We start from the raw sequence: 18,134 nt of genomic DNA, 5'->3' as shown, positions 1-18,134 counted from the left end.
GGAATCTCAGGTAGCACATGAGATTTTGTTGATTTGTCCAGAGTGATCCCCCGATGAATCCCAGAATGATTTGATCAGTGACTGGAAAAGTATTTGCAAGCCCCCTTTGGGGAATGGTGAGAGTGGGGAGAAATTCAACTTCCCCAAGTTGAATTCTTGATATTCTCACAAGCAGTGTGGACAACCAAAGCTATAGGCTGAGCCCCCAGTCTTGGGATTTATTCATATGAAACTTAACCCCACAAAAGATAGGTCAAGTCTACTTAAAATTTAGGCCTAAGACTCACCCCCAAGAGAGCCTCTTTTGTTGCTCAGATGTGGCCTCTCTCTCCAGCCAATATGATGAGCAGTCTCACCACCCTCCCCCTCTGTGCGTGGGACATGACTCCCAGGGGTGTGGACCTTCCTGGCAACGTGGGACAAAGATCCTGGGATGAGCTGAGACTCAGCATCAAAGGACTGAGAAAAACCCTAGAATGAGCTGAGAATTAACATCAAGAGACTCAGAGAACCTTCTCAACCAAAAGGGGAAAGAGTAAAGTGAGACAAAGTGTCAATGGCTGAGAGATTCCGAACAGAGTCGAGAGGTTATCCTGGAGGTTATTCTTACGCATTAAGTAGATATCACCTTGTTCAAGATGTAGTGGAGAGGCTGGAGGGAATTGCCTGAAAATGTAGTGCTGTGTTCCAGTAGCCATGTTTCTTGATGATGATTGAACAATGGATATAGCTTTCACAATGAGACTCTGTGAATGTGAAAACCTTGTGTCTGATGCTCCTTTTAGCTACTATATCAACAGAAGAGTAGAACATATGGAATAAAAATAAATAATAGGGGAAACAAATGTTAAATTGTTTGAAATAGTGGTAAATGAAAGCGGGGGTAAGGGATATGGTACATATAGTTTTTTTTTCTCTGTTATTTTATTTGTTTTTCTGTTGTCTTTTTCTTTTTCTAAATCGATGCAAATGTACTAAGAAATGATAAATATGCAACTATGTGACGATATTAAGAATTACTGATTATATATGTAGAATGGAATGATTTCTAAAGGTTTTGTTGTTAATTTTTTTTAATTAATAAAAAAAGTTTAAAAAAAAAAGTGGTTGTTAAACTGGATTAGGTGGAGGCGTGTCTCCACCCATTTGCGTGGGCCTTGATTAGTTTACTGGAATCCTATAAAAGAGGAAACATTTTGGAGAAAGCTAGAGATTTCGGAGAGCAGAGAATGCTGCAGCACCATGAAGCAGAGAGTCTACCAGCCAGTGCTTTGGAGATAAAGAAGGAAAACACCTCCCTGGGAGCTTCATGAGCAGGAAGCCTAGAGAAGAAATTAGCAGAAGATGCCATATTTGCCATGTGCCCTTCCAGCTGAGACAAAAACTCTGACCATGTTCGCCATGTGCCTTCTCACTTGAGAGAGAAACCCTGAACTTCATCGGCCTTCTTGAACCAAAGTATCTCCCTGGATGCCTTAGATTGGACATTTCTATAGACTTGTTTTAATTGGGACTTTTTCTCAGCCTTAGAAATGCAAACTAGCAACTTATTAAATTCCCCTTTTTTTAAAGCCACTCCGTTTCTGGTATTTTGCATTCGGACAGCTAGCAAACCAAAACAGTCCAGTTGTACAATTTGTGTCCCTTCAGCTCCAATTACCCAATATCTTCCCTGTTTCTATCTCCGGATGGTCTCTGTTCCCAACTGAAATTTTCCAAGTTCGTTCACTAATGTCAGTTCATATCAGTGAGACCATACAGTATTTGTCCTTTTGTTTCTGGCAAATCTCACTCAGCATAATGTGGTTAGATCCCTTTTTTTTTTTTTTAAGCATACTCATATATATATATATATATATATATATATATATATATATATATATTTGAAGGAACATGGAGACAGGTGTGGAAAACTAGTGGGTATCTTGGATGGCCTAGGGAAGTGATTGTAAAATTTTAACATACTTCAGAATCACCTGAAGGGTAGAACGGGAGTTTTTTTTTTTTTTTTTTGCCAGAGGAATTAAGGGTATTTATTTTTATTTTTATTTTTTTTTATTAATTAACGGCAAAATAAAAAAGAAATTAACCCAACATTTAGAGATCATACCATTCTACATATGCAATCAGTAATTCTTAACATCATCACATAGATGCATGATCATCGTTTCTCAGTACATTTGCATCGGTTTAGAAGAACTAGCGACACACCAGACAAAGATATAGAATGTTAATATAGAGAAAAGAAATAAAAGTAATAATAATAGTAAAAAACAAAAACAAAACAAACACAAAAAAACAAACGAACAAGCAAACAAAAACAAACAAACAAACAAACTAAACCTATAGCTCAGATGCAGCTTCATTCAGTGTTTTAACATGATTACTTTACAATTAGGTATTATTGTGCTGTCCATTTTTGAGTTTTTGTATCTAGTCCTGTTGCACAGTCTGTATCTCTTCAGCTCCAATTACCCATTATCTTACCCTGTTTCTACCTCCTGCTGGACTCTGTTACCAATGACATATTCCAAGTTTATTCTCGAATGTCTGTTCACATCAGTGGGACCATACAGTATTTGTCCTTTAGTTTTTGGCTAGACTCACTCAGCATAATGTTCTCTAGGTCCATCCATGTTATTACATGCTTCATAAGTTTATCCTGTCTTAAAGCTGCATAATATTCCATCGTATGTATATACCACAGTTTGTTTAGCCATTCTTCTGTTGATGGACATTTTGGCTGTTTCCATCTCTTTGCAATTGTAAATAATGCTGCTATAAACATTGGTGTGCAAATGTCCGTTTGTGTCTTTGCCCTTAAGTCCTTTGAGTAGATACCCAACAATGGTATTGCTGGGTCGTATGGCAATTCTATATTCAGCTTTTTGAGGAACCGCCAAACTGCCTTCCACAGTGGTTGCACCATTTGACATTCCCACCAACAGTGGATAAGTGTGCCTCTTTCTCCGCATCCTCTCCAGCACTTGTCATTTTCTGTTTTGTTGATAATGGCCATTCTGGTGGGTGTGAGATGATATCTCATTGTGGTTTTGATTTGCATTTCTCTAATGGCCAGGGACATTGAGCATCTCTTCATGTGCCTTTTGGCCATTTGTATTCCTCTTCTGGTAGGTGTCTTTTTCCCATTTTGTAACTGGATTGGCTGTCTTTTTGTTGTTGAGCTGAACAATCTCTTTATAAATTCTGGATACTAGACCTTTATCTGATATGTCATTTCCAAATATTATCTCCCATTGTGTAGGCTATCTTTCTACTTTCTTGATGAAGTTCTTTGATGCACAAAAGTGTTTAATTTTGAGGAGCTCCCATTTATTTATTTCTTTCTTCAGTGCTCTTGCTTTAGGTTTAAGGTCCATAAAACCGCCTCCAATTGTAAGTTTCTTAAGATATCTCCCTACATTTTCCTCTAACTGTTTTATGGTCTTAGACCTAATGTTTAGATCTTTGATCCATTTTGAATTAACTTTTGTATAGGGTGTGAGATATGGGTCTTCTTTCATTCTTTTGCATATGGATATCCAGTTCTCTAGGCACCATTTATTGAAGAGACTGTTCTGTCCCAGGTGAGTTGGCTTGACTGCCTTATCAAAGATCAAATGTCCGTAGATGAGAGGGTCTATATCTGAGCACTCTATTCGATTCCATTGGTCTTGATGCCAATACCATGCTGTTTTGACCACTGTGGCTTCATAATATGCCTTAAAGTCCGGCAGCCCGAGACCTCCAGCTTCGTTTTTTTTCCTCAAGATGTTTTTTGCAATTCAGGGCACCCTGTCCTTCCAGATAAATTTGCTTATTGGTTTTTCTATTTCTGAAAAATAAGTTGTTGGGATTTTGATTGGTATTGCATTGAATCTATAGATCAATTTAGGTAGGATTGACATCTTAACTATATTTAGTCTTCCAATCCATGAACACGGTATGCCCTTCCATCCATTTAGGTCTTCTGTGATTTCTTTTAGCAGTTTTTTGTAGTTTTCTTTATATAGGTTTTTTGTCTCTTTAGTTAAATTTATTCCTAGGTATTTTATTCTTTTAGTTGCAATTGTAAATGGAATTCGTTTCTTGATTTCCCTCTCGGCTTGTTCATTACTAGTGTATAGAAATGCTACAGATTTTTGAATGTTGATCTTGTCACCTGCTACTTTGCTGTACTCATTTATTACTCTAGTCGTTTTGTTGTGGATTTTTCCGGGTTTTCGGTTAGATCCCTTTTTATTAGCACCACACTCTAACCAACTGAGCTAGCCGGCCGCAGATCCCTTTTTAATCAAGGACTTCAGCCTATAGTTTGGAGCTGTTAAAAGAGTATCTGTCTGCGCCTGCGCACCGCAGCAGCCAAGCCGCCCGCCCTCCTTCTCCCCCCTCCTTCTCCGCCGGCCCGCCGCCCGGCGCCCGCGCCCCGCAGCAGCCGAGCCGCCCGCCCTCCTTCTCCCCCCTCCTTCTCCGCCGGCCCGCCGCCCGGCACCCGCGCCCCGCAGCAGCCGAGCCGCCCGCCCTCCTTCTCCCCCCTCCTTCTCCGCCGGCCCGCCGCCCGGCGCCCGCGCCCCGCAGCAGCCGAGCCGCCCGCCCTCCTTCTCCCCCCTCCTTCTCCGCCGGCCCGCCGCGCGGCGCCCGCGCCCCGCAGCAGCCGAGCCGCCCGCCCTCCTTCTTCCCCCTCCTTCTCCGCCGGCCCGCCGCTCGGCGCCCCCGCCCCGCAGCAGCCGAGCCGCCCGCCCTCCTTCTCCCCCCTCCTCCCCCTCCTCCCCCTCCTGCTCCAGCTGCTCTCCAACCACCACGGTGCCCTCTTCCCCCGCCTTCACCGTGCTCCTCCGCCACCAGCCTCGACAGCCTTGCCGCCCTCACCTTTCCTCCTCCAGAACAGCTACTGGGGGAGTGGAGATAATACAGAGCAGCTCCCGGAGCCACGAGGGAAATCAAAGGGACAGCGTACCCCATCCTGGAACGGCTGACTATCTGGGAGAACCAGCTCCGGTGAGATCACCAAGGGGCACGGGCTTTCCTGGGTGGGACGGCAAGCGACCGGAGTCCCTCCCTTCCACCTTCCCGGGCCAGCTGGTAGAGTTGGACAGGCGGTCCCCTTAGGCCGCGGCGGCTGGTGCCCCCACCACACGAGGCCCCCCGGAACAACTGAGATAGTTGGTTCGGAAATCCCCAGACTGCGGAGAACAGTGACCGGGGGATCCCTTCCAAACACGTGACTCCCCCGTCGGCTGGGAACAGTGCACTCTCCCGGGCTGCGACAGCTGGCGCCCTCCCGCCACGCTTGGTGCCCCGGGCCGACTGGCTAATTTGGCCGGACGCTCTCCTGTGCTGCGACGGCCGGCGACCCTCCCCGCGTTTGGAACCCCGGGCCGGCTGGCATTCTTCCAAGACGCTTCGGTTGCCGAACCTCCCCTACGGCGAGAGTTTTCCAGAGTTGAGGGACCCACAGCAACTTTCGCTGGTGGAACCCACAGACAGGCGTGTGCCACGAGCGCCACCTACTGGGCAGGATAGGAAGAACAGAACCCAGAGATTGCACAGAAAAATCTTTCCACCTGTGGGGTCGAACACCCGGGGAAATCTGACTAAATGCCCAGACGCCAGCAGAAGATAACGGATCACGCTCAGAAAATTGAACATATGGCCCAGTCAAACGAAGAAACCAATAGTTCAAATGAGATACAGGAGCTGAAACAACTAATGCTGAATATACGAACAGAAATGGAAAACCTCTTCAAAAACGAAATCGATAAATTGAGGGAGGACATGAAGAAGACATGGGCTGAACATAAAGAAGAAATAGAAAAACTGAAAAAACAAATCACAGAAATTATGGAAGTGAAAGATAAAGTAGAAAAGATGGAAAAAACAATGGATACCTACAATGACAGATTTAAAGAAACAGAAGATAGAATTAGTGATTTGGAGGATGAAACATCTGAATTCCAAAAAGAAACAGAAACTATCCGGAAAAGAATGGAAAAATTTGAACAAGGTATCAGGAAACTCAAGGACAATGTGAACCGTACAAATATACGTGTAGTGGGTATCCCAGAAGGAGAAGAGAAGGGAAAAGGAGGAGAAAAACTAATGGAAGAAATTATCACTGAAAATTTCCCAACTCTTATGAAAGACCTAAAATTACAGATCCAAGAAGTGCAGCGCACCCCAAAGAGATTAGACCCAAATAGGCGTTCCCCAAGACACTTACTAGTTAGAATGTCAGAGGTCAAAGAGAAAGACAGGATCTTGAAGGCAGCGAGAGAAAAACAATCCGTCACATACAAGGGAAACCCAATAAGACTATGTGTAGATTTCTCAGCAGTAACCATGGAAGCTAGAAGACAGTGGGATGATATATTTAAGTTACTAAAAGAGAAAAACTGCCAGCCAAGACTCCTATATCCAGCAAAATTGTCCTTCAAAAATGAGGGAGAAATTAAAACATTCTCAGACAAAAAGTCACTAAGAGAATTTGTGACCAAGAGACCAGCTCTGCAAGAAATACTAAAGGAAGCACTAGAGTCAGATACAAAAAGACAGAAGAGAGAGACATGGAGAAAAGTGTAGAAAGAAGGAAAGTCAGATATGATATATATAATACAAAAGGCAAAATGGTAGAGGAAAATATTATCCAAACAGTAATAACTCTAAATGTCAATGGACTGAATTCCCCAATTAAAAGACATAGACTGGCAGAATGGATTAAAAAACAGGATCCTTCTATATGCTGTCTACAGGAAACACATCTTAGACCCAAAGATAAATATAGGTTGAAAGTGAAAGGTTGGGAAAAGATATTTCATGCAAACAACAACCAGAAAAGAGCAGGAGTGGCTATACTAATATCCAACAAATTAGACTTCAAATGTAAAACAGTTAAAAGAGACAAAGAAGGACGCTATATACTATTAAAAGGAACAATTAAGCAAGAAGACATAACAATCATAAATATTTACGCACCGAACCAGAATGCCCCAAAATACGTGAGGAATACACTGCAAACACTGAAGAGGGAAATAGACACATATACCATAATAGTTGGAGACTTCAATTCACCACTCTCATCAATGGACAGAACATCTACACAGAGGATCAATAAAGAAATAGAGAACTTGAATATTACTATAAATGAACTTGACTTAACAGACATTTATAGGACATTACATCCCACAACAGCAGGATACACCTTTTTTTCAAGTGCTCATGGATCATTCTCAAAGATAGACCATATGCTGGGTCACAAAGCAAGTCTTAACAAATTTAAAAAGATTGAAATCATACACAACACTTTTTCGGATCATAAAGGAATGAAGTTGGAAATCAATAATAGGCGGAGGGCCAGAAAATTCATAAATACATGGAGGCTCAACAACACACTCTTAAACAACAAGTGGGTCAAAGAAGAAATTGCAAGAGAAATTAGTAAATACCTAGAGGCAAATGAAAATGAAGACACAACATATCAAAACTTATGGGACGCAGCAAAGGCAGTGCTAAGAGGGAAATTTATTGCCCTAAATGCCTTTATCAGAAAAGAAGAAAAGGCAAAAATGCAGGAATTAACTGTCCACTTGGAAGAACTGGAGAAAGAACAGCAAACTAATCCCAAAGCAAGCAAAAGGAAAGAAATAACAAAGATTAGAGCAGAAATAAATGAAATTGAAAACAATAGAGAAAATCAATAAGACCAGAAGTTGGTTCTATGAGAAAATCAACAAGATTGATGGGCCCTTAGCAAGATTGACAAAAAGAAGAAGAGAGAGGATGCAAATAAATAAGATTAGAAATGAAAGAGGAGACATAACTACTGACCTCACAGAAATAAAGGAGGTAATAACAGGATACTATGAACAACTTTACGCTAATAAATACAACAATTTAGAAGAAATGGACAGGTTCCTGGAAAGACATGAACAACCAACTTTGACTCAAGAAGAAATAGACGACCTCAACAAACCAATCACAAGTAAAGAAATTGAATTAGTTATTCAAAAGCTCCCTAAAAAGAAAAGTCCAGGACCAGATGGCTTCACATGTGAATTCTATCAAATGTTCCAGAAAGAATTAGTACCTACTCTCCTCAAACTCTTCAACATAATCGAAGTGGAGGGAAAACTACCTAATTCATTCTATGAAGCCAACATCACCCTCATACCAAAACCAGGCAAAGATATTACAAAAAAAGAAAACTACAGACCAATCTCTCTAATGAATACAGATGCAAAAATCCTCAATAAAATTCTAGCAAATCGTATCCAACAACACATTAAAAGAATTATACATCATGACCAAGTAGGATTCATCCCAGGTATGCAAGGATGGTTCAACATAAGAAAATCAATTAATGTAATACACCATATCAACAAATCAAAGCAGAAAAATCACATGATCATCTCAATTGATGCAGAGAAGGCATTTGACAAGATTCAACATCCTTTCCTGCTGAAAACACTTCAAAAGATAGGAAAACTTTTCCTATCTTTTTCCTTTCCTGCTGAAAACACTTCAAAAGATAGGAAAAAAAAAGTTCAAGGGAACTTCCTTAAAATGATAGCGGGAATATATGAAAAACCCACAGCTAATATCATCCTCAATGGGGAAAAATTGACAACTTTCCCCCTAAGATCAGGAACAAGACAAGGATGTCCACTATCACCACTATTATTCAACATTGTGTTGGAAGTTCTAGCCAGAGCAATTAGGCAAGAAAAAGAAATACAAGGCATCAAAATTGGAAAGGAAGAAGTAAAACTATCACTGTTTGCAGACGATATGATACTATATGTAGAAAACCCAGAAAAATCCACAACAAAATTACTAGAGCTAATAAATTAGTACAGCAAAGTAGCAGGCTACAAGATCAACATTCAAAAATCTGTAGCTTTTCTATACACTAGTAATGAACAAGCTGAGGCGGAAATCAAGAAACGAATCCCATTTACAATCGCAACTAAAGAATAAAATACCTAGGAATAAATTTAACCAAAGAGACAAAAAACCTATATAAAGCAAACTACAAAAAACTGCTAAAAGAAATCACAGAAGACCTAAATAGATGGAAGGGCATACCGTGTTCATGGATTGGAAGACTAAATATAATTAAGATGTCAATCCTACCTAAATTGATTTACAGATTCAATGCAATACCAATCAAAATCCCAACAACTTATTTTTCAGAAATAGAAAAACCAATAAGCAAATTTATCTGGAAGGGCAGGGTACCCCGAATTGCTAAAAACATCTTGAGGAAAAAAAACGAAGCTGGAAGTCTCGCGCTGCCTGACTTTAAGGCATATTATGAAGCCACAGTGGTCAAAACAGCATGTTATTGGCATAAAGATAGATATATCGACCAATGGAATCGAATAGTGTGCTCAGATATAGACCCTCTCATCTATGGACATTTGATCTTTGATAAGGCAGTCAAGCCAACTCACCTGGGACAGAACAGTCTCTTCAATAAATGGTGCCTAGAGAACTGGATATCCATATGCAAAAGAATGAAAGAAGACCCATCTCTCACACCCTATACAAAAGTTAACTCAAAATGGATCAAAGATCTAAACATTAGGTCTAAGACCATAAAACCGTTAGAGGAAAATGTTGGGAGATATCTTATGGATCTTACAACTGGAGGTGGTTTTATGGACCTTAAACCTAAAGCAAGAACACTGAAGAAGGAAATAAATAAATGGGAGCTCCTCAAAATTAAACACTTCTGTGCATCAAAGAACTTCATCAAGAAAGTAGAAAGACAGCCTACACAATGGGAGACAATATTTGGAAACGACATATCAGATAAAGGTCTAGTATCCAGAATTTATAAAGAGATTATTCAACTCAACAACAAAAAGACAGCCAACCCAATTACAAAATGGGAAAAAGACTTGAACAGACACCTACCAGAAGAAGAAATACGGATGGCCAAGAGGCACATGAAGAGATGCTCAATGTCCCTGGCCATTAGAGAAATGCAAATCAAAACCACAGTGAGATATCATCTCACACCCACCAGAATGGCCATTATCAACAAAACAGAAAATGACAAGTGCTGGAGAGGATGCGGAGAAAGAGGCACACTTATCCACTGTTGGTGGGAATGTCAAATGGTGTAACCACTGTGGAAGGCAGTTTGGCGGTTCCTCAAAAAGCTGAATATAGAATTGCCATACGACCCAGCAATACCATTGCTAGGTATCTACTCAAAGGACTTAAGGGCAAAGACACAAACGGACATTTGCACACCAATGTTTATAGCAGCGTTATTTACAATTGCAAAGAGATGGAAACAGCCAAAATCTCCATCAACAGAAGAGTGGCTAAACAAACTGTGGTATATACATACGATGGAATATTATGCAGCTTTAAGACAAGATAAACTTATGAACCATGTAATAACATGGATGGACCTAGAGAATATTATGCTGAGTGAATCCAGCCAAAAACTAAAGGACAAATACTGTATGGTCCCACTGATGTGAACGGACATTTGAGAATAAACTTGAAATATGTCATTGGTAACAGAGTTCAGCAGGAGTTAGAAACAGGGTAAAACAATGGGTAATTGAAGCTGAAGGGATACAGACTGTGCAACAGGACTAGATACAAAAACTCAAAAATGGACAGCACAATAATACCTAATTGTAAAGTAATCATGTTAAAATACTGAATGAAGCTGCATCTGAGCTATAGGGTTTTTTTTGTTTTTGTTTGCTTGTTGGTTGGTTTGTTGTTGTTGTTTTTTACTATTACTACTACTTTTATTTCTTTTCTTTATATTAACATTTTATATCTTTTTCTGTTGTGTTGCTAGTTCCTCTAAACCGATGCAAATGTACTAAGAAACAATGATCATGCATCTATGTGATGATGTTAAGAATTACTGAGTGCATATGTAGAATGGTATGATTTCTAAATGTTGTGTTAATTTCTTTTTTTTCTTTCCGTTAATAAAAAAATAAAAAAATTAAAAAAATTTAAAAAAAAGAGTATCTGTCTGAATATGCAACTATGTGATGATATTGAGAATTGCTGATTGTATATGTAGAATGGAATATGTTAATATTTTTGTTTGTTAATTTTTTTTAATTAATAAATTATAAACGTTAATAAAAAAAGAGTATCTGTCATCATGCAATTCTATAATTGACAAAAAGGCATATTTTGTAGACCACTGATTAAATGTTTAATAATTTGTCTTTTACAAAAAAAAAAGTATCTGTCAGATAGCAGTCTAGGGCCTGCATATGGTTTAATCAGTGGTAGAGGGGCCTTGCAATATCCAGTAAAAAAAAAAATCTTAGGGAAGGGAGGTAAAAGATTTGTCAGCAGCACACTGGATTGCCAGTCTCACAGCATCTGCATCAACATTAGCTTTCTTAGCATGGCTTAAATAAATTTTTGCCTCATCCAGAATCATAGTCATGTATCAGAACACTAAGTCCAGCATTTGATTTGTAATCTTTGGTTCATACTCTGTAATTCCCATGTCCTTCAGGAGCTGTGCCATCACCAAGGCATCTCTCCAAGTGTTTTTGGGAGCCTCCATCTTGGTCAGCTCCATGTTATCCAGCCAGTCCATCCATTGTGTTTTCATATACTTCTTTCTGACCCTTTCCTTTTCCCCTCCCCTTTTGTAACTCCCATTACATATATGGTGGAGCACTTACCATTAACCCACAAGTCTCTGAGACTGGGTTCATTTTTCTTCAGTCTTCTCTTCATTTTTTGGATTGGATAATTTCTCAGTACAAATGTCTATATTCTGGTTTACTGATCCTCTGCCATTTTAAATGCATTAACCCCTATAATGAATGTTTCAGTTCAGTTTTTGTGCTTTCAACTCTAGCATTTCCATTTGATTCTTTGTATAGTTTCAGTTTCTCTCTTGAATGTCCCCCATTGACTAATTTTTAGCTTCTTTTCCTTTAAATCTTTGAAGATCATTTCCTTTAGTTCTTTAATTATATTTAGAAATTTAAAGGGTCCACTGAGAGTCACTTTGTATGACAGCATTTTTTCCTGAGGATAAATCAGTTTCCTGTTTCTTTACATATCTCATCATTTTTTGTTTAAAACTGGACATTTCAGATGATGTGGCAACTCTGAATTTTAATTTGTTTTTCTGAGAGTTGCTGGTTTTCTTTTTTAGTAATTTTCCCAGACTTCAACTTCTGAGTCTTTCTCCCTTTAATATGCAGGTGTTGTTGACTCGGTTCAGTTTTTTTAACTTTTCTTTTTTAAGCTGGACTCCTAAGGATCACCCCTTTTTTTTCAGTTTATTGGTGATCTAATGAGTTTTACAGAGGTATGGGGAATACATTTAGGGTTGCATCTAGTTCTCAATTCTCCCTTTACTTTCACTTTTTATCAGGTTCTTTTGGGTATTCACTACATATGCACAGTTTAGCAGTCAGCCAAGAATGTGTCTCACCCTTTCAATGGCTCTTTTATTTTTGGGATCTCCTTGTTAAATTTTTGACTGGTTTGCTGCTCATTCTAAACCAGAGCTGCAATTTTTGGGCTAGCAAAACTACTCATTGTCAGGACCAGCCCCTTGCTAGTAAAGCTGTATTTTTTACCCACTGGACTGGAAATGGGGTACTGTTGGCAGCTTCTCCATGCAAGAAGTCTACAGTCTTGCCCCTGTCTTACTGGAATCTTTAGAAAGTTTGTAGGAATAAAAATATCTTAATTTGTTGTTGCCTTTGATCAATTTCTAGTGCTTTGAAGTGATTATTTTGATAATTTTGCCCAGTTTTATACTTGCTTTCTGCATATGGGAACCTTTCTGACATTGCCTATTTTTCAACTGTATAAATGGAATGAGACACACTGTATATGCATTCTTCAGTCAGTATTTGCTTCTTTTCTTCAACATCATGGTGATGCATGATAGTTCAGTCACTTCTTGTGATATAATATTCCACTGTATTAATATACTACAATTTATCTAGTATTCTGATGGTGGGCATTTGATTTGTTTTCAGTTTTTTTGCAGTTACGAATAATGCTACTCTGAATACTCTTTAACATGTCTCCTGATGTATATGTGCAAGAGTCTTTTAGGTATTTATACTGTAAGAGTAGAGTTGCTAGTTCCTAGGATGTGGGGATTTCAACCTTACTGGATAACAGCCAACAGATTTCCCAGGTGATGGTTCAATTTATAGTTACACAGTGGATGAAAGTGTTTGGTATCGATTGGAGTTTTCATTTTGCCAGTAATTTATATAACAAAATTTGCTGTTTTAACCACTTCAAGTGATTCAAGGCCATTAAGTACGTTCACAGTGTTGTATAATTGTTGCCACTATCTGTTGCCCAAAACTTTTTCATTTTTCATCACCCCAAACAAAAATTCTGTATGGGGAATAAAGCTCTAACTCCGCATTCTCCCCTTTCCCTTAGTCCCTGATAACTTAATCTACTTTCAGTCTCTGAATTTGCCTGTTCCAGATACCTCATACAAGTAAAATCATATAGGTGGAATTGTCCTTTTGTGTCTGGCTTATTGCACTTAGTGTAATGTTTTCAGTGCTCATCCATGTTGTAGCATGTATCAGAATTTCATTCCTTTTCATGATTGAATGATATTCCATTGTATATATACACCACATTTTGTTTATCCATTCATCTGTTTATGGACCCTTGGTTTGCTTCCCCCTTTTAGTTATTGTGAATATGTTACTGTGAACCTTGGTATACAGATATCTGTTTGATTCCTATTTTCAGTATTTTGGTTTCTATACCTAGAAGCAAAATTGTAGAGTCATATGTCATCTATGTTTAACTTTTTGAGGAATCGCCAAAAACTATTTTCTGCAATGGTTGTGCCATTTTATATTCTCACCAACAATGCACAGAGATTCCAGTTTCTCTAAATCCTCTGCAATGCTTATTATCCTTTTTTTTCTTAATAAGAGTCATCTTATGATTATAAGGTAATAGCATGTTTAGTCTTGTTTTTTAAACAATTTTTTTCTCACACTATGCAGTCTGTCCAAACTGTGTAATCAATGGCTCTTGGTATAATCAGAGTTGTGTATTCATCACTAGCATGGTATTTTTTAACTTTTATTTTGAAATAATTTCAAACTTACAGGGCAATTGAAAAATAATACAGACCCCATACAGAGAACTCCTATATACCGCCACCCACCTTGATGCCCAGATCTACCAATTTTAGCGTTTTGTCACCTTTGTCATATTATTCTGTATATTTACCATCTGTCTGTCTGTTTCTGAACATTTAAGAACAGGCTGCACACATCATACTCCTTGGACATATAATATTTCCATGTACACTTGCTATGAAGTAGGATAGTCACTTACATAATCACCTTAAGTATACAGTTATCAAGGTGAGGAAATTTAACATTGATATAAAGCTTACATTATATATTCTAAGTTTTTCTTATATCCCAATAATGTCCTTTTGAGCCTTTTCTCTTCCATTCCTAAATCCTAAACAGTATCACACATATTGCATTTAATTTTCATTATCTCTTTAGTTTCTCTTTTTTCTCATTGAGATTTTGATTTGCACTTCCTAATGAGTAAGGATGTGTCTCTTCATATGCTTATTGGCCATTTGTATGTCTTTTTAGATGAAATGACTGTTTTGAGTCTTTTCCCCATTTTTAATAAATTGGATCTCTTTTGTTGTTGCTGTTGAGTTGTTGGAATTCTTTCTATATTCTGTATATTAGTCCCTTATCAGATATATGATTTGCAAATATGTTATCACATTTTGTGGGCTATCTTTTCACTTCTCTGATGGACAAAAGTTTTTAATTTTGCTGAAGTCCAATTTATTATTTTTCTGTTGACTGTGTTTTAAGTGTCATATTTTTTAATAAACCTTTGATAAATCTAAGGTCATGAAAATTTTCTCTTATGTTTTCTTCTAAGAATTTTATAGTTTCAGCTCTTAAATTTAGGTCTTTATGCACTTTGTTTGTATATGGTGCTAATGTAAAGGTCCACCTTTATTCTTTTGAATGTGGTAATCCAGTTTTCCCAGCGCCATTTATGGAAAAGACTGTCCTTTCCTCATTGAGTGGTTTTGGCACTTCTTATTGAAAATCAGTTGCCTAGCAAGCCACCAAAGCAAGAAGCTGAAATCATAAAACTCAGAAGAGAAGGCAAAAACCAGCTGAGGAGGTAGGGATCCTGGCAGCGCACTCTTGGGATTCTCGATTTGGACATTTTCCCAGACTCTAACCTTTAACCACACATGGATGGTGGCCAAACTTCACCAAGTTGTTCCTTGGTTTTTCCCACAGTAATTCTCTACTTATTTGGATTCTTCTCAGTGATGAAACCATCAGAACCATTTGTTGTGCCTTATTTATCAGCAACAGATAAAAATATGAACCTCAGTGAGATCACGAAAGTTATCCTTTCTCTTTGGAAATGTTCTTACCTGGTGCTTCTGCTTGCCTTGTTCGTTTTCACCGATTATGTCTGCTACAAGCCAATTATCTTAGAAGGCATCAGCTTCATTTTGACCTCGGTGCTGTTCATATTTGGTCAAGGATTAAAGTCATGCAAGTGTTAGAGGTCACTTATGGTTTGGTCTCTGTCACCGTGGTGGCCTGCTATGCCTACATCTACAGTGTGCTCAGCCCAGAACATTACCAGAGTGTGAGCAGCTTCTGCAGGAGTGTGACATTGGTGGCCTACACAGTGGCCTCTGTGCTGGCTCAGCTCCTGGTGTCTCGGGCCAGCCTGTCATACTTTATCTCAACATCATCTCCTTGGCCTCTGTCTCTGTGGCCTTCCTTTTCTCCCTTTTTCTACTGATGCCTAAAAGAGCATATTATTTCATGCAAAACCCAGGAAAGAAACTCCTCAGAAGTCATCAGGGAAAGATGTTTTATTAAAAGAGCTCCATAAGGATCACCAACCAGTCTGCCAAGCTTCTTTCAACATATCAGGGCCTGTGGATGATGGTCACTTGAGCAGCCCAAAGCCAAATAATGTGGCTTAGAGAGTTTTTACCCAGTGATTCCAAGATTTCAGGGAGTGCTACTCCTCAAAGCATCTTTTTTACTGGTCCCTCTGGTGGGCTTTATCCATGGCAAGTTTTAATTAGGTTTTGAACTATGTTCAAATCCTGTGGGATTACGGAGCACCATCTCATGTACAATCTCTAACGGAGCCATGAAAGCCCTTTCAACCTTTGGAGGGGCCATGGCAGCCTTCACTGTACGCTACATGAAAGTCTACTGGGATCTTTTGGGAGAATTGGCATTGGGGATCTTCTCAGCAGCAGATCTCAGTGTTACACAACTAATATTTGGGAGTGCTATGCTGGTCTTTTGCTATTCAAGTCAGGTTACATGTTTCTTATGACCATAGCAGCATATCAGATTGCTGTGAATCTCAGCATGAGTGCTGTGCCCTGGTGTTCAGAATCAACACCTTTCTGGCCTTGACCATCCAGACCATCCTAACTGTGATTATGGTGTGTAATAGTTCGGTTCAGGTGTCAACTTGTCCAAGTGAAGCACCTAGTTCTGTTGCTGTGGACATGAGCCAAAAGTACGTGAACCTCATCTGTTGCTCATTATGACTGCAGTTAGCTAAGAGGTGTGCCTGCTGTAATGAATGATGTTTGATTTAATTGGCTGGTGCTTAAATGAGAGAACACAACATAGCGCAGCCCAAGGAGCTCAGCATACCTCATCTCAGCACTCACAGCTCAGCCCAGCCATTTGAAGATGCAGAAAGAAATCACCCTGGGGAAGGTTGTTGGAACCCAGAGGCCTGGAGAGAAGGCCAGCAGAGATCACCTTGTGCCTTCCCATGTAAGCAAGAACCTCAGTTGAAAGTTAGCTGCCTTTCCTCTGAAGAACTAACAAAATAAATCCCCTTTTATTGAAAGCCAATCCATCTCTGGTGTGTTGCATTCCAGCAGCTAGCAAACATGGTAGAAGACCAGGGCCTGGGGCTCCCAGTCAGTATTCAGTTTTTTTATTTATCGAAGTTATTTCTCAGTCATTGCTGGAGTTTTCCTGGTGAGAAGCATTTACATAATCTGTTTAGCCAAATGCAAAAAGAAACAATGTCCTTCTAGTGATCAGAATCCAAATGGATTATTTCACCCAGTGCCTGATATGGGCAGAGTAACACAGTTTTAGCCTGATCTCACCTAACATGGTCTCAGAGCATGGGTGACTGAAAATATATGGTACTGTGTGTATGTCCTTTGGCATTTTAATGTTTTGTCCTAGATTAACGTATTGTGAAAATGGGGATCGGATGCTTAATATGTGCAGAATTTTTAACTAGGAGGAAATTAAATCTTTGGGCATGGAGAGAGGTAAAGGTAACACAATATGATGCACTGAATTATGAGTGTGATTGCAGTTGAAAGGGGAGTTTCAAAGTTGAGTGTAGCACTAGAAGGAAAGCTCGAGAATAAAATATGGGGCTCTAACACAGTGAACCCTGTGGTGGAGGATGACAGTGATTAAATGTACAAATATAAAAAGGATCTTACATGAACAATGTATGCCACTAATACAAGAAGTTAGTAATAGAGTGGTATATATTGCCAACTATGGACTATTGTTAAGAGTAGTATTTTAATATTCTTCCCTCGACAGTAACAAATGTACCACACCAGTGTTAAGGGTCAGTGGGGATCGAGGATAATGGGGATGGGATGTTCTGTGGATATTTATTGTACACTTTGGATGAGCTGTATGATGTATGAGTGTATCTCAGTAGAACTAAAAAAAAAACAGTTTCTTTTAGATGTGAGAGTTTATTTCTGGACTCTATCCTTTGGTCTATATTTCTATCCTTTTATTACTGCCATGCTGTTTTGATTATTGTACCTTTGTAGTAAGTTTTGAAATTGGGGAATGTGACTCCTCCAATTCTGTTTCTACTTTTCAAGATTGTTTTAGTTTGTGGGGGTCCCTTGAAATTCCATGTGAATTTTAGGATGGGTTTTTCTATTTCCACAAGAAATGCCATTGAAATTTTGATTGGGATTGCATTGAATATGTAGATCACTTTGGGTAGTGGTTTTATTAACAATATTAAGTCTTCTGATCCATGAACACAGGATATCTTTCCACGTATGTAAATATTTTTAAATTTCTCTC

General features: G+C 39.1%; 1 protein-coding gene and 1 pseudogene across 3 annotated transcripts in view; both read left to right on the top strand.

Annotated features, from left to right (window-relative positions):
- SETDB1 (SET domain bifurcated histone lysine methyltransferase 1) overlaps positions 1-18,134 on the top strand; it is an 83,482-nt gene that overhangs the window by 41,559 nt on the left and 23,789 nt on the right. The window lies entirely within an intron of this gene.
- LOC143679791 (thiamine transporter 2 pseudogene) lies at positions 11,072-17,094 on the top strand (annotated as a pseudogene).

Source organism: Tamandua tetradactyla, chromosome 4 (assembly GCF_023851605.1).
Source record: "Tamandua tetradactyla isolate mTamTet1 chromosome 4, mTamTet1.pri, whole genome shotgun sequence".
NCBI classification, from domain to species: domain Eukaryota; kingdom Metazoa; phylum Chordata; class Mammalia; order Pilosa; family Myrmecophagidae; genus Tamandua; species Tamandua tetradactyla.
The sequence above is the reverse complement of the archived record's forward strand: the minus strand, read 5'-3'. Positions and strand labels throughout refer to the sequence as shown.